The 10,512-nt window shown below is 52.2% G+C and overlaps 1 protein-coding gene across 5 annotated transcripts in view; it reads left to right on the forward strand.

The window, feature by feature from the left end:
* TMEM51 (transmembrane protein 51) overlaps positions 1–10,512 on the forward strand; it is a 46,972-nt gene that overhangs the window by 16,971 nt on the left and 19,489 nt on the right. The gene's annotated exons all lie outside the window — the stretch shown is intronic.

A 10,512-nucleotide genomic window follows, 5' to 3' on the forward strand; every position in this document is an offset into this window, starting at 1 on the left:
GAGCCTTAGAGACACAGGTTTGAATTTCGAATTAATGAATTAATATTCATTAATAAGAGCATACTTATCATTAATAATCTTAACTATTACTGGCATGGACCTTGGGTGGAGTCCTGTGGGGTCCTAGTTTCCTAGGTCTCTAGAGACCTAGGCCAGCCTTGATGCTGGGCGGAAGGGCGCTCAACCGCCTCCCCAGTGCAGTCCACACCCCATGATTGTTCAAATTGTCTTCAGGAAACTGTCCCTGTCACAGAGCTGCCCTTCTCATCTGATATGAAGGGCTCCGGGATCCTTCCTGGTTCCACTCACCCAGCCTGGGGCTGCAGAGGTCCCGTGTGCCTGGGTGCACTTTGGCTGGAGGGAGGAGGCAGAAGAGGAATCTTCTAGCCAATACAGGCTGCTCCCCCCAGCCACCTAAAGCCACAACACACCCTAAACATTCCAGAAGAGCCTCCTTGTACTCTGATGGACTTTGAGCCACCTGGGGCTGAAAGAGCAGTTCTCAAAGCCGCAGAGCATCCTGAGGCCCTGGACACCTGCTCAGGTGTACTTTTGTCCGACAAGGGTCCTGCCCTCCCGGGGCTTAAATAATCTCTGGCAGGCTACTCAGCAGAATACTAACCCACAAAGGCTGCGATACTCTTTGCTGAGTACTTACTGTAGACCAGGCTCTGGCTCACCTGGCTGATCCGCCTTGTTTCACTTAAGCCCCACGACAGTGCACTAGGTAGGTGTTCCCTGCGCACTTTACAGATGAGGAAACAGAGACTCAGTGAAATTGCCTGTTCCCCTCCTCACTCGGGTTGCAGGGCAGGGTCTCCCTGGCCACCAGGAGACCCTGTAGCTGTCCAGGGCTAAGCAAATGGGTGCATTAGGGGCATCTTGGAGCAGAAGGGTAAAGCTGAGATGCACAGGAGGGAGAACACAGCTGTTCAGTCGCAGAAGAGCCATGGCCTCTCTTCCCAGGCCCCGTGGACTGGGGAATATTTCTCAGTTGTCAAGATTCACCAGCTGCCTCCCCAGACCTACAGTGGAAGCAAGTTCTCGGGCTATACCGGTACCAGCCATGTGCAGGATGCCCGGCATGGTGTTACATGCTCCATCCACTTGGGCTCATGACTTCCATCCGGGACCTCCTTAGAGAAACATTACTTATTATTTTTTTATCCTTTTGATGGCCCAGTTTTCAACTTGCTGAGGTTCTTCCAACCAGGAACTGGTGTAGCTGGGAGTCGAACCTAGGGCCTCCTAACTCCAGAGTCAAAGCTTTTAACCCTGGCCTGATAATGGCTGCTTTGCAAAGCTATTAGGACTGCTGAGTTGACCCGCAGGCCACGTGAGACACGTGTGGCTGGAATTCCTGGGGCAGACGCTTGGTGGGGGAATAAATGCATCCCTGGGCCTCCGTGGCGCACTTCTGCGCTGTGGCTCTTCCAAGCCTTAACTGCCCTCCTGGGTTGTTCCATCCCACCTGACTCTGCACCCTCCTGCCCAGGTGACTCCCCAGGCTCCACCTTTGTCCATACACCGGATGGATGAGGGTGCTGAGGCTTTTGTGAGCATCAGGATCCCTTGGGGAGTTTGCAAAAAGCAGATTCTGAGCCTCAGGACAGATTCTGATTCTGTAAGTCCACCCTGGGGCCCCAGAATCTGCATATTTAGCAAACCCACCCTGTCTCTGTAACAGCGGCTCTCAAGTTGCTGCTGACCCCCATCTGCTGCTCAGCCACCACTGCCGCTCCTTTTATACACCTCACACTGTGTAATGCTTGCTCTGGATTCACATGGTGGTACTGCAAATATCCCCATTTTACAGGTGAGGAAAACGAGGTGCAGAAAGGTAAAGCAGCTTGCCTGAGGCCGCCCAGACGATACAGATTTTAATCATCACTGACTCCAACTACCTTGCTTTACTGCCTCTGTTAAACTGGCACTGGAGGCTTTGGGGGTCCCCGGTGGGGTTTAGAGGTTGGCCCACGAATGGTACATTTTCATCAGTGCATTCAATCTGTAGTCCACAGGGAAAGGAGGCGTGACACTCCATCAAAGCCTCGGTAACAGATATTTCTTGCTCTCTCCATGGGGTTTCAAGCCCTGGTATGAAAAGCTGATATTAGAACAAACAACCCAGAGTTGGTTCAGCTGTCAAAGCTAAATGTGAAGTGATTCAAGGATCATTGGTTAGAAAGGTGGATTCCTCTGTGAACGGGGGCAGGTCCTGTGACCTCTGGAGGCTCCTCACCTGGATAGAGGGCTTAAAAGAGGGCAGACAAGGGAATTCCAGCCCCCACCGGGCTGCTGCAGCACCAGGAGAGGGGGTTAAAATAAAGGCTTCTCCCTCAGCACCCGCAGTTCTGCCCTGCGTGTTTATGGAGAGGAAAGCAAACATCTGCCCACACAGACTCCTCCATAGTGTTCACAGCAGCTTATGCATCACAGCCAGAGGAGGAAGTGGCCAGGTATCCATCAGCAGGTGACAGATAAACTGTGATATATCCGCACAGTGGACTGCTGCTCAGCAAGGCAGAGGAATGAGACATACTACCGACACTGGCAGCGCCGTGGATGGGCAGAGGAGGCAGACCTGAGAACACGCGCTGTGTGAGTCCATTTATAGAAACCTCCAGAAAAGGGACAACGAACCTATTGTGGCAGAAAGCAGATCGATGGTTGCCTGGGCTGGGAAGGGTGGCAGTTCATTGGAAGAAGGCACACGCAGGGAGCCCAGGGAGATGGAAATGTCTTCTTTCTTGATCTGAGCAGTGGCTGCATGGATGTATGTGGCTGTCAAAACTCATCAAATTGTACATCCAGATCTGTGCAATTTACTATATATAAATCATACGCTAAGTAAACAAATAAGTAAATGAGCAGATGCCTCCTCCCCAGCCCTGGCAACTCCAAGTCAGCAGGTCTTGGCACGGGCCCACAGGCATCTGTTTTCACCAAGTGCCATAGGCACTGTGGACCCCCAGCCTCGGGTGAGCACCCCCAGACTCTAATCGCCAAAGTCTTTCCTGGCCAGGACAGTTGAGTCTTTGCAGATGCCAAGCTTGGACTGTTCTTCTGTTTTTTTAAGCATAAACCTAACTGGGGTCAAAGTCTGGCCCCAGGGCTAACTCCCGATAATTGGCAAGACCAGCTCTAAGCCCTGGACAAAGCACCTGCAGTCCCCAAGCTGATGCTGGCTGTGCTGGGCTTTACAGGGTCTGCGATGCTGGCATCAGAGGGCAGGATGCCCTCACAAGGCTGCAGACATCTGTCTGGCGCTGGGCCTCAGGCAGAGCTAGACAGGCCCTCTCTGGGCTCCGTCTCCCTGGCCACTCTCCAGATAATGATTTGGGCTGAGTGTTGAGAAGCCGTTGCATTAACAGACACTATGCTGGTTGTCTTGTACATGTCGACTTATGTAAGAGCGTACATTGTGCAGCTCTTAGGAGCCGGGGCTCAGAGTCAGCCTAGGCTCAAGTCCCTGATCTCCACAATCAGCTGCATGCCTTTGTGCAAGTGACTTAGCCTCTCTGAGCTGTTCATCTGTAAAAGGAGGAAGACGGCAACACTTCTTCCTTCACGGTACCCTGAGCATGGGAAGCGTCTAGTAAATGTTGGCTGTTAATATTATTAATAATACTGAATTTATTTCTATAACCCTATGGGTTAGGTGCTTTTCTTATCCCCATTTTACAGAGCAAAAAATTGAAGCTTGGAGGGACAGGATAAGTCCCTGGCCTAAAGTCGCACAGCTAGAAAATGGCGACACTGGAATTGAAACTTGGGTCTCCCTGACTGCTGAGGCTTTCCAGTGCACTGCACTGCCGTCAGCTTAGTGGGACAGGAAACATTACAGAAGACCCCCATGTACTAGAAAGAGGATCTATCCTTGGGCAAGAGACACTCTTGACTTCAGGAAGGCTGTATGAACTGATTCTGAAAGTGGGTTCAAATCCCAGTTCTACTGGACAAGTTGCTTAACTGCCTCAGTTTCCTTATCTATAAAATGGGTGCAAATGCCAACCTCACAAGGTCGTTGTGAGGTGAAAGGAGTCACTAGTGCACAGTGTACAGAATGGCCGCACACATGGCAGCCCCTCACACTTGTTTGCTTTACTTACCGCCCCCCTGCAAGGTCGCAGGCCTCCTGGCTCATGACTGAGCTGGGTAGGGCTCCAGGCTGTGGCCGGAGGGGAGGTCATGCTTTATGCCTTTGAGGAGGTGACGGGATAGTCTCCAGGGAGGCCTATGTCAATGGGAGCAGCAAAAAGCCTTTATATGAGCCATGTCCAGGGAATCTGAAGGTCTACAGTTAAACCCTCTCTTGAATTATCTCATTTTAAAAATGCAAAGCCTCCTTCCCAAGCTTCATGTTCTGGCTGTCATGTGCCCTCCATTGCAGGAGACTCAGGGATACGGGAAGGAAGGCGGGCTTTGCCCGGCACTGAGCCGGCGCTCAGACTGGAGGGTGGGGGGCAACAGGTGCTCAGTGAGACTGAGCCCAGGGTGGACCAGCAGCCCTTTGGACTGTTGATTTTGCATTTGTCCTGTTATTATTTTTGCCTGCATCTTGGTGCGTTTCTCAAGTTTCCCTGGTTCCTTTGGGTTGAAAACAAAAAATAAAAGGCGAGCCGTTCAACCTTGCCATCCAGCTGCCTGCGTGAGGCTCTGCGAGGGCTGCTCTGTCAATGAAAAATGGGTGACGGCACTAAACTAAAGCTGAGTCAGCAACGTAGTGCAGCGTGTCGCTGCTGGATTCAAATCCCTGCTCCCTTCTTGGCTCTTTGACCTTGAGCATGTGTCAGCGGCCTCTCTGAGCCTCAGTTGCCGCATCCGCAGAATGGACACAGTCATGACACCCTCCTCATGGGGCTGCTGTGAGATCAAGCCTGGTACATGATACAGACTCAATAAGCGTTAGCTAACGTGAATGTAGGTGTGCCAGTCCCACTTCCAGTTGAACAGTTCAAGTTCTGGATCTCTCATGGACTGGCTGTGTGACCTCGGGCAGATCACTTCTCTGAGCGTCAGGTTCTTCCTTCGCAAAATTTGAGACCCGTGACTCCCACATAAAGGATTATACTGAGGATTAAACTTGGTAGATAACTACCAAAGGCCGCCCAGCACAGTCCTTAGGACATGCTGAAGAAATACAGTGACTGTGCTGATGAGATAACAATGGGGTCGCATGACCCTGACTCTCAGGGGGGGTCAGACAAGGTCATGAGTGCCCCTGCCAAGTGTCCCCGAGCTGCAGTGGCAGGGGTATCTGGTCTAGCGCAAGTGACAAGGGTCGTGGCTGATGCCCCTTGGAATCAGGGAGAGGACAGACAGGAAGGGCCGCAGTAGGAATGCTCTGGCTCTCTGAAGATGAACTGCTGCGTGTCTGGTGGCTGTTGAGGGGTGAAGGTGTGCCAGCCCAACAGAGGGCACAGAAATAAATCGACTCTTCCTTAACTGAATAGCCCCCGAATCTTTCCTGTTGGGCTTGTTTCCAGACTTATGTCTGGAGGTAAAATGGTTTATAGCAACAGTCTTTGGTACCATATGGATAGACAGACCTTATTAAACAGATTCCAAATACAAAGATGTAATTTACTCAAAAAGCATTATGATGGGACAATGATTCTCCAACAGTAGCAGTCTTTATTTTTTAGAAGTATTTACTAGGAAATGCTTTTCCATGTCAAGCCCCCATGTGCATGTAAAATGCTGTTTGACTTACAAATAAGAGGGCAGGATTGTGCAGTAGTAACAGGTGTAGTCTTGGGCACCAGAATACTCCCCACCAGCCCCCAGATGGAAACTACTCGGCCTGTTACTAGCTATGAAACCTTGTGCCACGTGTCTCTGTTTCCTCATCTGCAAAATGGGGATTATCATAAATAGCACCTATCTTACCTTGTAGGTTTCATGAAGAATAAACAAGATAATCCATGTAAAGAAATTTACTGACACATATCAAGGGAACAATACTTGAGGCTGTTATTAATTCCAAAAATATTTGCACAACGCCTTCTATGTGTCTGGGGCTGTCTGCCCTGTAAGTGACCTCGTAGGGCTTACTCTGGTGTATAGGATATGGAGAGAGACAGACACACACAACATAAACAAACAAGGTGATCACGAGTTGCAATCACAGCCAGGTCCCAACCCAGCGCAGCACTTCGATAACAGAATCACACAGGCAACGAACTGCAAGCATTTGGTTTAGACTGCCTCACCACGGTGGTGATAGTTAAGTGACAGATAAGAAGGAGCCAGTGATGAAGGGTGGTATGGTTGGGCACAGGGTGGAGTGGGGAGACCAGAGCAGCTCTTCACAGACTTGAAAACGTACCCCACCTGTGGGGTTGCAGGTCCAGAGTAGCAGGCCCAGTGTGGACCTGAGACTCTGCTTTTCTAACCAGCTCTGGGGCTGCCAGGGCTGCGAGTCCACCAACCACATAGTGAGTGGCCAGAGTTTAGAAGAAGGGAGAGGGGGCCAGGGACCAGATGGCAGAGCACCTGGAAGGCAGGCGAGGAGTTGAGATTTTATCCTCAGGGCAGTAGGAAACCATGCAGGAGAGTAACATCACTAAAGGATACTTCTGGAAGCTGATTTGGCTGCTAATATGGAGAAGACTTGCTGGGGCAAAAGGGTGGCAGCAGGTGGACAGGGTGGGGGGCAGTGTCACGCACTGACCGGTAACAGTGTCAGCAACGGACAAGGCGGAAAGCAGGTTAATCTGAGATCTTTGGCAACACTTGCCGAGGTATTCAATATAGATATCCTTGATAACCTTAATGCAACTTGTTATATGTGCTGCTTTAAAAAATTTTAAGCCAGTAGACTAGAGCACTGGCTCTCAGACGGGGACATCTTGCCCCTCTGCCATCCTTTGGGGTGGGGGTACATTTGGCAATGCCTGGGGACATTTCTGGTTGTCCCAGCAGGGATTGAGATGCTGCTGGCACCTAGTGGGTAGAGACCAGAGATGCTGTTAAAAATCCTACATGCACAGTACAACCCCCATAACAAAGAATTATCAGGCCCAACACATGGCTGGTGCTGAGGTGGAGAAACCCGGGTGCTAAGGTGTAGACAGCCAGAAGTGCACAACCCCTTCCACACCCTGACCCCCACCAAAGATTAATGGTGACAATGTCCTGGCGGTACTCTATGCATGTACACTGGTGGCCTGTAGACCGTCTCACCCTGGAAAGAATGCCAGGGAAATGCCCAAAACATAGCAGCTCTGAGCCCGCATGGGTGAGGGCGTCAGTCTGTTTGCCCAATCTGTTGTGCTCCCACCCCACACCGAGGTCCACCACCCAGCCAGAGTGCCAGGAGGTGGGCAAGCAGCCCCACCCACCTTCCCCTAAAAACCGTGATGTTCTTTCTTTTCTGTAAGAGCTCTGCGCAAAACTCATAGCCCTCAAACTGGGACCAGCCCACGAAGTCAAGAACTTCAGTGCCAGGAGAAACTGGGAAAATCTAGTCCCACCCAACCTCTTATTTCATAGATGGGAAAATGGAGGCCCAGGGCTTTTTGTAAATGGGAAAATCCTACAATAAAAACAGTCTCTTCTTAATTTATTAGAACTTTAATTTCAGATTCTTAATGCACAATGACAGCTTATGTTTCTGATTTTTTTTTCTCGGTTGCATCCTTCTGTGAGCTTGGTGACAACAGCTGACAAAAGGGGACTTGGCTTAGCCTTGTATTTCCTAAATGCTGTACGCAGTCCCTGGCCAGTCAGTGACAAATACTCTATCAGTTCACAGCAGGATTAGAAAACTGAGGGCACTGTATCAAATTTCCCTGAAATCAGAATTACTTTCTTTCTAAGCGTGTGCCTGTTACCCCACGATTCTCTCCTACTTTTCCTGTTACACTGACCTTCTAATCTCGTAAGCCAAGAGAAGGCAGTAGTAGAGGGAAGGATGCTTTTTGTTTGGGTTTTATTTTATTTTCGTGCCCTTCTTGGTAGAAGAGAAAGGTTACCAGCAATGTCAGTCTTCTCAAAAGACCGGGAGGACCCACGGGCAGGGCTTGGCCTGGGCGAGGGAGAGCCAGGAACCACGGATGGGCTGGGTTTCGCTCCCAGGTGAGGATGGTGATTCCGTCAATGTGGGGAACTGGAAGGGGTTACTGAGCCTCTCCCAGCCTCGGTTAAGTTGTCTGTAGAATGGGGTGAGACACCGGGTTGTGGGGAGGATGAAATGAGATCGTCTGTGCGGATAGCCCAGGCCCCAGAGGAGCAACAGGCCAGTGTAGGGGCCACAAGGGCCCTTTGAGCAGGGCTTTATCCTGGGGGCCACAGGGAGCCAGGGAGGGATCTTGACTGAGGGTGGTGTGACCACATTGGCCTGTAGAAAGACACCCTTGGAAGCAGTGTAGAGAGGATAGGATGGGAGGAAGGGAAGCCAAGGGGGAGGCCTCTGTGGTCCAGAACCAGGTGAGGTGTGAGCTTGGCCTGGACCAGGCAGGAGGCCTGGCTGCTCCCCACAGCCCTGCTTGCTTACAGGTATCCCCTTGCACTTGGGCACCCACCGCGATGAATGTGGGGTGGCGGGCATGTGTCCCGGCAGCCCCGCTCTGTGGCTCTCTGTAACTGTTGGCCTTACACAAACATGTGCTGCCTGGCCCCTGAGACAGTAGCCAGGACAAAGGCCTGGACATCTGACCAGAGCAGCCCAGTGGGAACATGGGGCCCAGCGCCAGATCTGCCTTCCCTGCCGTAACATCCCCGCCATCCTCTGCCCCCGCCCCACCCCTCTGCCCCACAGGACTCTCCCCGCCCTCATCAGAGGCCCGGCCTCCATTTCTCTTGCTCCTGCGCTTTCCCCATGAGCCTCCCCTTGGCTCCCTTCTTTGGGGTGCCTGTGCCTCTCTGTTCCTTCCTGCTCCTCACTCCCCACGTGCCACCTCTCATGGCTTTTCCTTCTCCTTCGCCTTCCCAGGCCTGCAGGAGGCTGGGGACAGAGTTGATGGCTATCTCGGTTCCCAGTGCAGTGGCTGGCCGCCAAGGTGGAGAGAGAGGGCACCCCCTCGGGCAAGTCTGCCTGTCTCAGCACATCCTGCCACCTCATTCCCTCCTTCCTTTCTTCCTCCCTAAGTGTGTATCTGTTTGCTGGATGTACATTATAACTTTGGCAGTAATGTTTTCAAGGGCAGGCCTGGTCTTTCTGCCCTGTGATTCCTGCTAACAGCCTAAAGGCATCCCCAACCCGGTGATGGATGATGGGCTGGGTGGCATGTTCCAGGACAGTGGCCCAGGGAGAGATTGGCCAGCTTTCAGCCCTGGGACTGTGCCCTTCCTCAGTCACTGCCACGGCCACAGGCTTCTCTTACTGACTGACCCTAACATTGTGCTCAAAACATTCTGACCAAGGAAAGAGCTCCAGTAACCCTGGAATCGGGCCTTGATTCTGGGCTCTGGGTTCCAGAACCCCCCGCCCCCCACTCTGCAGGTGCTCGCGGCCTGGCTGTGCAATCTGAGAGGATGCTGAGGGGGGTGCCCCAGGGAAGGTGGTGGCCACGGATGCTCTGTCAGCAACAAATTTGCCTCAGAAAAGGGAGGATTGGGGCAACTGGCTGGTTTGGTTTTTGTTTTTTTAATCGCTATTTAATTTTTTGTATTAGGCATGAGGGTATGTATTGGTCCATACAACTGAAACACCGGTCGGTCCAGCTGGATTCATGGACTCAAGCAGTCTTGCTCACTCTCCATCTCAGCTCCTCTTCCCTCCGTGGGGCTCCCTCCTCTCCCCCTTGCAGGACCAGATGGTCAGATAGCTGGGGTTCCCCCAAAAAGCTTTTCCTCAACAGTGACGAACTGAGTGTCATTGGTCCTAGCTGGGCTGGGGCCCCGCCCTTTGGGAAATGGAAAGATCTGATTGGCCAGGCCTGGCCACCCCCAGGTTTAGAGCCTAGAGCAGGGGTCCTGGTCACCTGGCACCTGGAGGGCCACGCAGCACCTACACACTGGTCCAAGTGTCCCTGGGCAGCCTGGCCCCTGCAGCCCAGAGTGGCCCGTCCTCCCAGGACCTGACCCTCCTTGGGAGGATTTGTGGAACAGGCTCTGGACAAGTTGGCACTGGAGAGAGCACAGCAGCGGCCTATTCAAAGGATCCCTGCAGGGACTTCTTATGTGATACTTGCGTCCTTCAGATCACTGGGTCAGGATTTTCCTATTTGATAGTGGATTTTTGTAAAGAAAGGGCATACCTGTGGGGTGCCTGGCACGGGGTGGTGTCTCTGGGAAGCCCGTTGCCATGTCCCCCTGCACCTGGACTTCCACCTGGCACGTTGTGGGTGTGCAGTGAGTGACCACCGGAGACAGCAAGCCGGAGTTCAGCAGCCTTGCTTCTGCACAGCCCCCTTCCAGGCTCACCAGGCAGCAGCATCCGTGCCCAGCTTGTAGGGGGCACTCAGGACATAGCAGCTATGTTATCGTCGTTGTTATTACTCTTGTGACTGCACGGCTGTTGTTACTGTTCAGCCTGAGAGTTTCCTGGCTCAGGGAGCACTCTTG

This window comes from Manis javanica, chromosome 4, assembly GCF_040802235.1.
Source record: "Manis javanica isolate MJ-LG chromosome 4, MJ_LKY, whole genome shotgun sequence".
Classification (NCBI taxonomy): Eukaryota; Metazoa; Chordata; class Mammalia; order Pholidota; family Manidae; genus Manis; species Manis javanica.